Source organism: Argiope bruennichi, chromosome 4 (genome assembly GCF_947563725.1).
Source record: "Argiope bruennichi chromosome 4, qqArgBrue1.1, whole genome shotgun sequence".
NCBI lineage: Eukaryota > Metazoa > Arthropoda > Arachnida > Araneae > Araneidae > Argiope > Argiope bruennichi.
In genome coordinates, this window is record NC_079154.1 from 108,368,754 (window position 1) to 108,378,379 (window position 9,626).

The following is a 9,626-nucleotide window of genomic DNA, read 5'->3' on the forward strand; positions in this document are numbered from 1 at the left end:
TTATGGTCCATACGATTAGTGTATGGTCCCTTTTGGAGTCTATGGCCTGCACAAAACCACAGAAAAGTTTGGACTCATTAAAGAAATAGCTTTGCGGGAATGGGATAGATTAAAAGTAGAAGACTTGCGGCCAATTGCTGGAAATTTCGTTAAACGTTTGCGCCTCTGTTTCACTGCCAAAGACTGTCACATTGAAACAAAATAAGTTTATTTATCAGTAAATATCTGCTCTTATTATTATTAGTTATATTTTATTAATTAATTTATTTTTAATGAAGTTATATTAAAAATTGTTTGTCCAGGTTTTTATGCCGCACCCTGTAATAGGGTATATTAAGTAAAGCCTAAATATAAAATAAAAGTTAAATTATATACTTAAAATTCATTTCTCATCAGATTTTATCATCTTTTCTGTAATAAAATGTTATGACGGTTAACATAGCAGATTGATTAATTGACAATTTTTAATTATATCAGTAGGAAAATAAAATTGCAAAAATAGAATACGATTTCTGTTGCAGTGGGAAGCATAATAATATGTTTTTGTGAGAATTTCAGATAAAATATGCATCTCAAATTCAATTATTCACAAGCTTCCACAAAATATCAAACGAAAAAAATATTCTATGATTTCTTATAAGGAAGAAATTCTAGAATTTAGTAAATGGATAAATGTAGAAGAATACTTACTAGAAGTGAGTAAGTGTAAAGATAATTTACCTACCGGAGAAAAAGTACCACATATTAAAATTACTATTGTCATTTCAATTATATTCTATTTTCCAGGACGCATGTAAGAAAACAAAAAAGTGTATTATTCTTTTTGTAAAGGAAAAGCCTGGAATTATTTGTCATTTTAAGTGAGTATTTTTAATGATAAATATTATTACACGTACATTTTATTAAAAAATATCTATCTAATACCAATCAAAATTAATTAGAAATATCTATCTATGGATATTTTTAATCATTTTTCTGGCAACACATGAAAATTGCTATGTATAATTGATTTTGTATTTTATACCAATTGAAAGCAAAAAAATTATTCAGGATTATTTAATTTTTCAATAAAAGAATAAAAACTGTGTGTAAATTTAAATAAAAGAATATTATATATATATATATATATATATATATATATATACTTTTGTATATATATCAATTGAATTTTAATAACTGGGCAATAATACACTAAAAATAAACAATCAGACATTCCAACTCAAAAAAATTTTTGTAACAGTTCGGAATGGTTTGTAAAAATATATAAATAATTCATTGATGGAAATAAAGTTCTGTAAAGAGGAATTTATTTGTAACGTTTAAAAGTAATTACTTGATAGACACTATATTTAAGAGTAATACCTTACTTCCTTTATTAAACTCAGCTATCAAGAAACGGTATGAATCTCCTGTGCTTTAAATTTCACTTTATTCTGTCGAGTGTATGTCAACGCACAAAAGGAATTAATTGCGAAAGGATATCCTTACTTTAATTTCCAAAGTTGGGTATTGGAAAAGTAATTTTTTTCCCAAACTTTTCTCATTTATTCTTGACTTTAGTTTTTAATATCAAAATAATTTTTTACTACATTTAAAAATAACTGGACCCTTCTTAAATATTAAGAAAATATTAGAGAGAACTTTTATGAAAAAGAAAAATTAATGAGAAAACTATCAGCTACTTTTAATAATTAGAATTAAAATCTTACTAAAATAACGAAAGGAAGAAATCAAACATTACCTCGTCAAAAGTACCTTATTTTTTTAATAAAAGAACATGCAAATTGAACATTAAATACGTAATTGTCAATTTATGCAAATTGCTTCGAGGAAAGTTACCATTGCTTTTAAAGAAGTTATCAAAATCTCTTGATGAATATGAATAAAATTATTTTTTTTTATTTCAAACTAAAAAAAATATTTACTTTTTATCCTTATTTATTTTCTGAATAGTTTCGAAAATAAGTTAATAATAAAGTAGGAGGAAAGAATATAATATGTTATGCAAAAATTTGAAAAGGAATATTGGCAGTGGGGGTTATTCATACATCTTTTAGGCATCCAGCAGCTGAATCCTATATAATAATAATAATAATAATTAAAAAAATGCATGATCTTCCTTTTCGAAAAATGCGTGAAATGGCGTACATAACTAACGTTGGTTAAGACAATAAATGTACTAATGAATATTCTATGAAATGTAAATTTTTTTACGGATCTGTGTTCTTTTTATCTATATTTAGTAAAAGATTCTACACATGCTAATGTTTTGATTTTAAAAAGAAAATATTCTCAATTCTTCCATAAAAACTATTTGAGGTACGAATCCTTGAATTACCTTATTTTATAAGAAGTAATGGCTGCCTTGGGAGATTATTTTATTAAATGATTTTTTTTTCAGAACGCCATTGAAATGGTCATAAAAAATGACCATTTCAATGATCATGATACTGATTAAAAAACGTCCAAAATATTGGTAATCAAAACTTTATTTTGCACTTAACTTCGGTAGCAAAGGAGATGAATTATTTTATTTAAATTGTTAGATTGCTCTAAATATTTTAGCACTATATACTATTTAATACAAAACTTATATAGAGAAATAGTATAAAAAATAATTTTTCTTTAAAAAGATGAGTGAACTGAAGATTTTAGGTTTCGCATTTTCCATCTGTAAATATATTATTAGACAGAACAAAATACATATTTAACTCTGAGAGCCATTTAAAACACTTTTACAACCGGAATTATATACCTTATAGTTTAGAATTTATTTATTTGGCAATAATTAAAGTGGTCAAATTTACAATCATACAATGAGAGAGTTAAGATGATCAATCATTTTATTACAAGATTTTTTTTTATTATATGAAAATATGAATAAAAGTATTTTTCATTATGGAAATGAAAAACCTTTTATAATAAGAAACATAAATGAAAGATAATTTTCTCCCAATTTACATTCAATCGATTGAATCATTGGATTGAATTCCTTTGGAAGGACGAATAAAAGTAATAATCAAGTTACACTTATGTCCATTTGGTTCTGCAGAAATTATGATGGTTATAAATGTGTAATGTTTTAATAAACAAAAAGATCATTTTTCATGTGAAGTACAATTCCATGAAATATCCAAATTTAGTGCTAAGCCATGCAGATTTTAAAATAATGAATCCAAAACATGCTGCTGCAATTCCACTGATACCTGATAGTCTCAAGTGTCGTGAGCTTAAGTAAACTTACAAAATCCATCCAATTAATTCGAAAAGGTAATAAGGTGATCTATTAAACATAATTTTTTTAAAGTGCTAAAGGAGGAGAACAATTTGTTTAAGGCTTTACCCTGCTGGAACATAGAATGTCTTCTTTAATAACGAGTGGAGCGTCGAAAACGATTAATCGGCAATCGTTTAAAAGTTAGTCATTCTTTAGAGTGGCTAAAAAAGTAGAAAATCGTCAGTGCATTCCCGCTTGTCTACAATAAGAGAATAAAGTCAGCTGCTTGTCACAGACAAAGATTAGGAGCTAAACATTTGATTGAATAGTTTAAAATACAATTGTTAAAGGCAATAGAATTGTTTAAAATATCACACTGTGTATGATATATCCGAAAATATGGAGCAATGCACAAACCTAAATATTATTATGCAAATAATTGATTCATATATTTATGTTTCATAAAATGAACCTAAATTTTAATTATTGAAAAGTGGCTTACCTAAAGGTGTAAGCTAGGTCATATTCTTTGCAATTTATATTTTTTAAAACAGCATATGGCATATTTTCTGGCGGGATATTTCTTTTTCTTGCTTTCTCTTCACATCGGTATATTTTATAAACATTTGGTCAATCAAATTCCAAACAGGCATTTAAAAAGTATTAAATATAACGCATAATTATATAATGCAAAATTTTTTGCTGCAAGGCATCTCAAGAATTAAATCCATCACATGAATTTCGAGTATGTGAGTTTCAAATAACACCTATGTCCAGTAGAGCAAGTGCTTTAAAACCCATTCAAAATTAGAAGTTCCTGTTTAAATCCCTATAATGCCAAACATTTAAAAAAAATTATACTAATTTCCAAAATAGTAAAACAAATCAGATGGATAAATATTAAGCGCAAGTGACAAGATTAGCTATAAAGTGTGCTAATTAATTATATTATTCATACGTAAGCGATCCCTTCTAGTCATTTCGACTGCCAAAACACTTAATGAGGAAGAGGAGTGGCAATGAGATTCTGAACATTTGATGCCACTTTGCCAAAGCGAAATTCTTGGAATGATTATAGCAAAATCAGTCACATTGAAAGGATCTATGGACTTAACACTTACAAAATATTTCTTTTTTTTCTTCATATTTGATATTTGGTTACCGTTTAAAAGCAAATAATCTCATAAAATTAATACTTTTATCACTAGATTATTTTATTTATGTATCAGAATAAAGAATAGATCAAAATCTTAATATTCATAAATAAAAATGGCTTAGATGAAATGGGTAAAAAAAAGCCAATACAACATGATTTATAAAATTTATATTAACTCTATAAGTATTTTTTCTATAATTCATGAATACAATTTTCTAAATGCTGTTATTATTATACAATAAGTAATCACTTATGATAAACAAAGAGATGGATTGTTAATATTCATATCCCGTTTTAAAGCCAATTTAAGGCTCTTAGGAGTTTAATATTAATTCAGTTAGATTAAATACCCATCACGAAAGCGACTAGCAAACTGTATTATAATCATTACCTTAGTCCAAAAGTAAATTTATTTTTATTCAATAGGCGGTTGTACTCGAGGGTTAATTTGGGACAAATTTCTACATTTTGAGTGATGATTAAATGATAAACCCACACCACAATAAGATTCGGAGGACGCGAGGATGTTACACGAAGATGTTTGATTTAAAACGCATCATGCCTGGATATAGAAAAAACATCAATACAAACTTATCTCGAATCAGCAAACCTCTTTCATCATCAATACAAACTTATCTCGAATCAGCAAACCTTATTTATCATCAATACAAACTTATCTCGAATCAGCAAACCTTATTTATCATCAATACAAACTTATCTCGAATCAACAAACATCTTTTATTGAAGCATGACTTCACCCATCATGCCATCAAGGCGTGGAAACAAAAAATGAAGACGTAATTTTATGCAAATTAATTCCTTAGAGGAAAAGAAAAAATATCGATTAGAATCATTTTGATTGGCTATGAAATATTCAAGATACTTTAAAATAGACTAATATCGCCCCTTGTTCACTTTTTATGACATTTCTCAGACTTTTTAGTTGATATAATTGTGGGGCTGTTTCGAATTCTATATGCAGTAGTGCGTTATGTTCTTATAATTGTCGTCAGGCCAATTTACTTGTTTGCGTGAGCCTTTCTATTTATCGGTAAGTGATTATAACGAGTGTTATTTCTTTATTTTTTCGAGTTGTGCGTTTAATGAATTTTCACCTCTGCAAAAGTATCTTACCTCTAGTTGCTTGTCATTCATGTTGTAGCATCTAAAACTTGAAACATGCTGCAACTTCTTGACTTCTTCGCATGCAATGTTAAATCTGACTGGTGCATTGAATTTCCGAATATTTAATCTATCTCTAAGCAAAAGCATTGAGAAATGTAAAAGTTACTTAAAAAGCTTAAACATCTCAAGCCCTTTTATTACAAAAGCTAAAACAACCGCTTTGAATCTAATTAAAATTGCATAATCTAATGGAAATTTAGATAAACCCATAGGTTAAGGAATTTATATTCATGTTTAATACATATCCATGAAATGTTTTCTTATTCGCATCATTTCAGGAATAAATCATTAGCTGTTGGCGAACAAATGCATGAAAATGCATATTGAGTCGACAATTTATTGGCATCACTAGTATTCTTGGGTAATGTAAAAAAATATCCTAAATTAAAATGCGGCAACTTAAATAATGGAGGCTAAAAGCCATTAATGCTTTAATGTCATAAACTGATTCGAAGAACTACCTGAATATACCCGAATAGAATACTACCCGAAACTAGCAATTAAAATGCAAAGGTCAATTATGTAGAACTATATCTTACATGGTGAATCTCTTGCAGGAATTTCAATAAATGGGTTCAACTGCTCTACGCGAATTACAAATAGGCACGTATTGGCATTCTGCATCAAAATACTAATGGGATATAACAATGAAATTCAATTATTTAATAAGAATCATTTATTGCAATCGCCTGAATGCAAAACGCTCAATAAATCGTGTTTTGGTGACAACCAGAGTTAGAATTTAAACTTGTCAAGGTTTATAAAATTATAGTTGATCTGTCTTGCATCCTATTTATAATGAATAAATTAATGTATAACGAATTTTTGTAACTGGGTAAGTTAATTACTCAGACTTGCTCTTTGTCTGGAAGAGTCTCAGAATGCTAGTTTATCTTCAACACTCGTTTTGAATGATTTCTATGCCTAAACCAATTTTTTTCTTTTAATATTACTCAATTAACTAGATAGCATTTGCAACAATTGTTTCTTTTATTTTAGACAAGAGAATAAAGAAAATTCTGGTCAGACGCTAAACTTGATAATATGAATTGTTATAATCCGTATTTCGGCTAAAGGATTCATCTCAATCTGTTCTTCGGAAGTGTGCATTGATATTTTTATTCTTCAATATTACTGAATAAATATGTCACCAGTTAACTTGATCATACTTAAAAGGGTCTTGCTAAACTCTCTGATAGGATGTTCAAAGAAACGGAATTATCTTGCAACAGGGTATTCCGTAACTGCTCAATCTTGAATCTCGCTGATTTTTCATTAATTAAATACGAATTAACATTTAATTTAAATTAAAACTTAATATTACAAAATAGTGAGAAAAATAAACTGGTGTGAAGCAAATTTTAGTTTTATTAGATTTACCTTTCAAAATCTTCAATTTCTGCAAGCTTCTGTTCAATTTCCCACTTCCTTGATCGCAATGTACGTGACTGTAGGTTTTTGTATCATATACATTAAAATATACAGAGATATTTTCTGTCCGCAATTAACCAAATATCTTTCTTAGGTTATTTCTGCCCGAGCTCAAACTGTAGTCGTTATGAAGGAACCAGATGGATTTGCAATTTCATCCTCGGAACATTCAAATGATCTATCCACAAATGGGAGAGCGAAACTTCAATGGTAAGCTTTGACCTCTGAATATGTTTTCATTTCCAATATATGCAATAGCCTTACACAGATAATATAATTTAAGTATTATACGAATAAATTTCTGTTTAAGTGGCACACTAAACTCGATCGCCTTGAAAATGAGAAGGCAAAAATGAACGTGTCATAGGATCGCGGTTTGAATGAGCAAGTAGTCACGACTGTGATGTCAGAGCAGATTGTTTTGTCACGAGAGAATATGCTGTTTTCTGTAGAAAGCTTTAAAGATAGAATATTCGTCGATGGGTGCAATCTAGTGGGAAAGTCTAGGGACTGCTTATAGCGCTATCGATTACAAGGCTATAGATTTAATGTTATCTATTATAAGGCTATAGAAAACCTCTAATTTATTAATCTACTTATCTAATTATAAACCTCAAATTATCCAGTGAAATGGATTATGCTATAATCCGTTTTGAATAAAATTGGCTTGAACGGCTTTATACTTAGGAAGCAGAAAAGGGTTAGCCATATACAATCTTCCATGTATGGATACTGATGCTCAATTTGTAGAATCCTGAAATCCGTGAAGCGGTATGTACAACTTCCTGAATAAAAGATTTGGTAAAAGAAACTCGCGTTAAATCTCCAGTTAAGCTGCGTCCATCTATTCCCACATATAATGGGGGACAAACTCTGTAAAGTGTCGGGTATTCATAAAATATCCATATTGTGGAATAGAGTAGAAAATTTAAATCTTAACCCTTTCGAGGAGGAGTGCTTAAAAAATGAATTGCGCTTTAGGTAACCGGCGTGGCATTCCTGCTCATCAAAATCCTAATTTTGGAGCCAAATTTTGTGCATTCCAACGAAATTGCCACTGTTCGATGTCTAATTCAACGTTTTCAGAACAGGATTGCGAGCTACTTGGCAGTCTGAATCTCTTGTATGCATTTTTAATTTTACCTTTGCATACCATTTCTCGAAATATTTCAGACAAGTAAATTATATATCATCTCGGCTCATATTTGTCGTCCATTTGACCAAGATCGGTTCAAAATTTGTAGATATTTATTTTATGTAAAAAATCTCTGCACAAGAAACGTGCGCTGCTGGGACGTCGAAAACAAACGAATTAATGGGCAATTACTCATAAATTGTGGTGCCCTACATTTATAATGGTAATTTATCATTGTTTTAGTTTTTTATTTTTGTTTACTTTCGTTTACAAAAAACAACAAATGATAATCACCCCATGAAATGTAATCCAGAACTAGTGAATCGACACCGCAACACGCTAAATATAAAACTTATAAAAGCATTTAGAAGGATGTGTAAGGTAGTATTTTCTCTGAACAAAGATAATTAGCAATTCTATACCGTTTTTGACGATTAAGTTTTGTCTAGTCCATTTAAATTCCTTAAGTTTTGAATACCGCAGCCAATTTCTTGGTAGCTGTATTTATCGCTCTTTGAATTTTAATCTTTACGTATAGCTTATTAGTCCTACTTAAAAGTAACTCATTAAACTTGGATTATGTTCAATGTATTCATCAAATGCTTTTTCAGGACACCCTGTGAACTCCGTCCATTGAGTATGATCCGAAGATTCATCTGGATTGCCCTTAATCATCATGGCATCATACATCTAGATGGTTTTTCAACTGAATGGTAAAACTTTCAATAGTGAAGTGCCATTACATGATTGTGGATAAGCACAGCACCTTAAAGTACTCTTTGCTTGTGAATTTATCTGAACTCGAGAACCACATGAATTTACATTTTTAGTAATCAGTTCTGTCTATAGAATTTGTCGAAATTATTTTGACTAAAATTAATTTTAAATAAACCGATAGAGGTTTCAAAACAACTATATGGAGAACTTCAATGAATTGAGTAACAGATTCTTCTAGATAATTAAATACTTGTATAGAAAATTTTAAATCATTTAACTTTAATTTTAACTTATTTCGAATGAAACGGACTATTACCTGAAACTACACTCAATGTTCAGTTCAAGTGTGGTACTATCGTATGTCGAAGTGCTAGCTTCATTCCAGTTCTAAATTTTTTATCAAACTACAAATCGATGCCGGATTCTTACAAAATAAATACATAAATTGGGCAATTTAATACAGTGGTCGTAATACCCGAAATCAATACCTGCAGAAAAATAAATGCCTGCATAATCTCTTATCTGTCTTGTTCTGTAGGCCATGATTTAATTTCTACCGGACTTGGTACAATATACGGAAATGTTTTATCTCTTAGTATTCCGGGTAATAACTGTCGACTCCCAACTAAACAAATAACGTCAACGATTGAGCCTTTCCAAATCTATCGGATAAATCTATTAAATCATAGGAATCGTTCTTTCCAAAAATAAACCGAACACTCAATTTTCGAAATTTGAAAAGGCAAATTTAATCTTTTAAATTATCCTTATTGTCAACAGTCTTG

The 9,626-nt window shown here is 29.3% G+C and overlaps 1 long non-coding RNA gene across 1 annotated transcript; it reads left to right on the top strand.

The window, feature by feature from the left end:
* The first annotated feature begins 5,298 nt into the window (after positions 1 to 5,298).
* On the top strand, positions 5,299 to 9,036 carry LOC129966710 (uncharacterized). Its single transcript, XR_008784291.1, has 3 exons — positions 5,299 to 5,424; positions 7,084 to 7,199; positions 8,736 to 9,036. It is a non-coding gene; the product is annotated as an uncharacterized LOC129966710 (long non-coding RNA).
* The last annotated feature ends 590 nt before the right edge of the window (positions 9,037 to 9,626 follow it).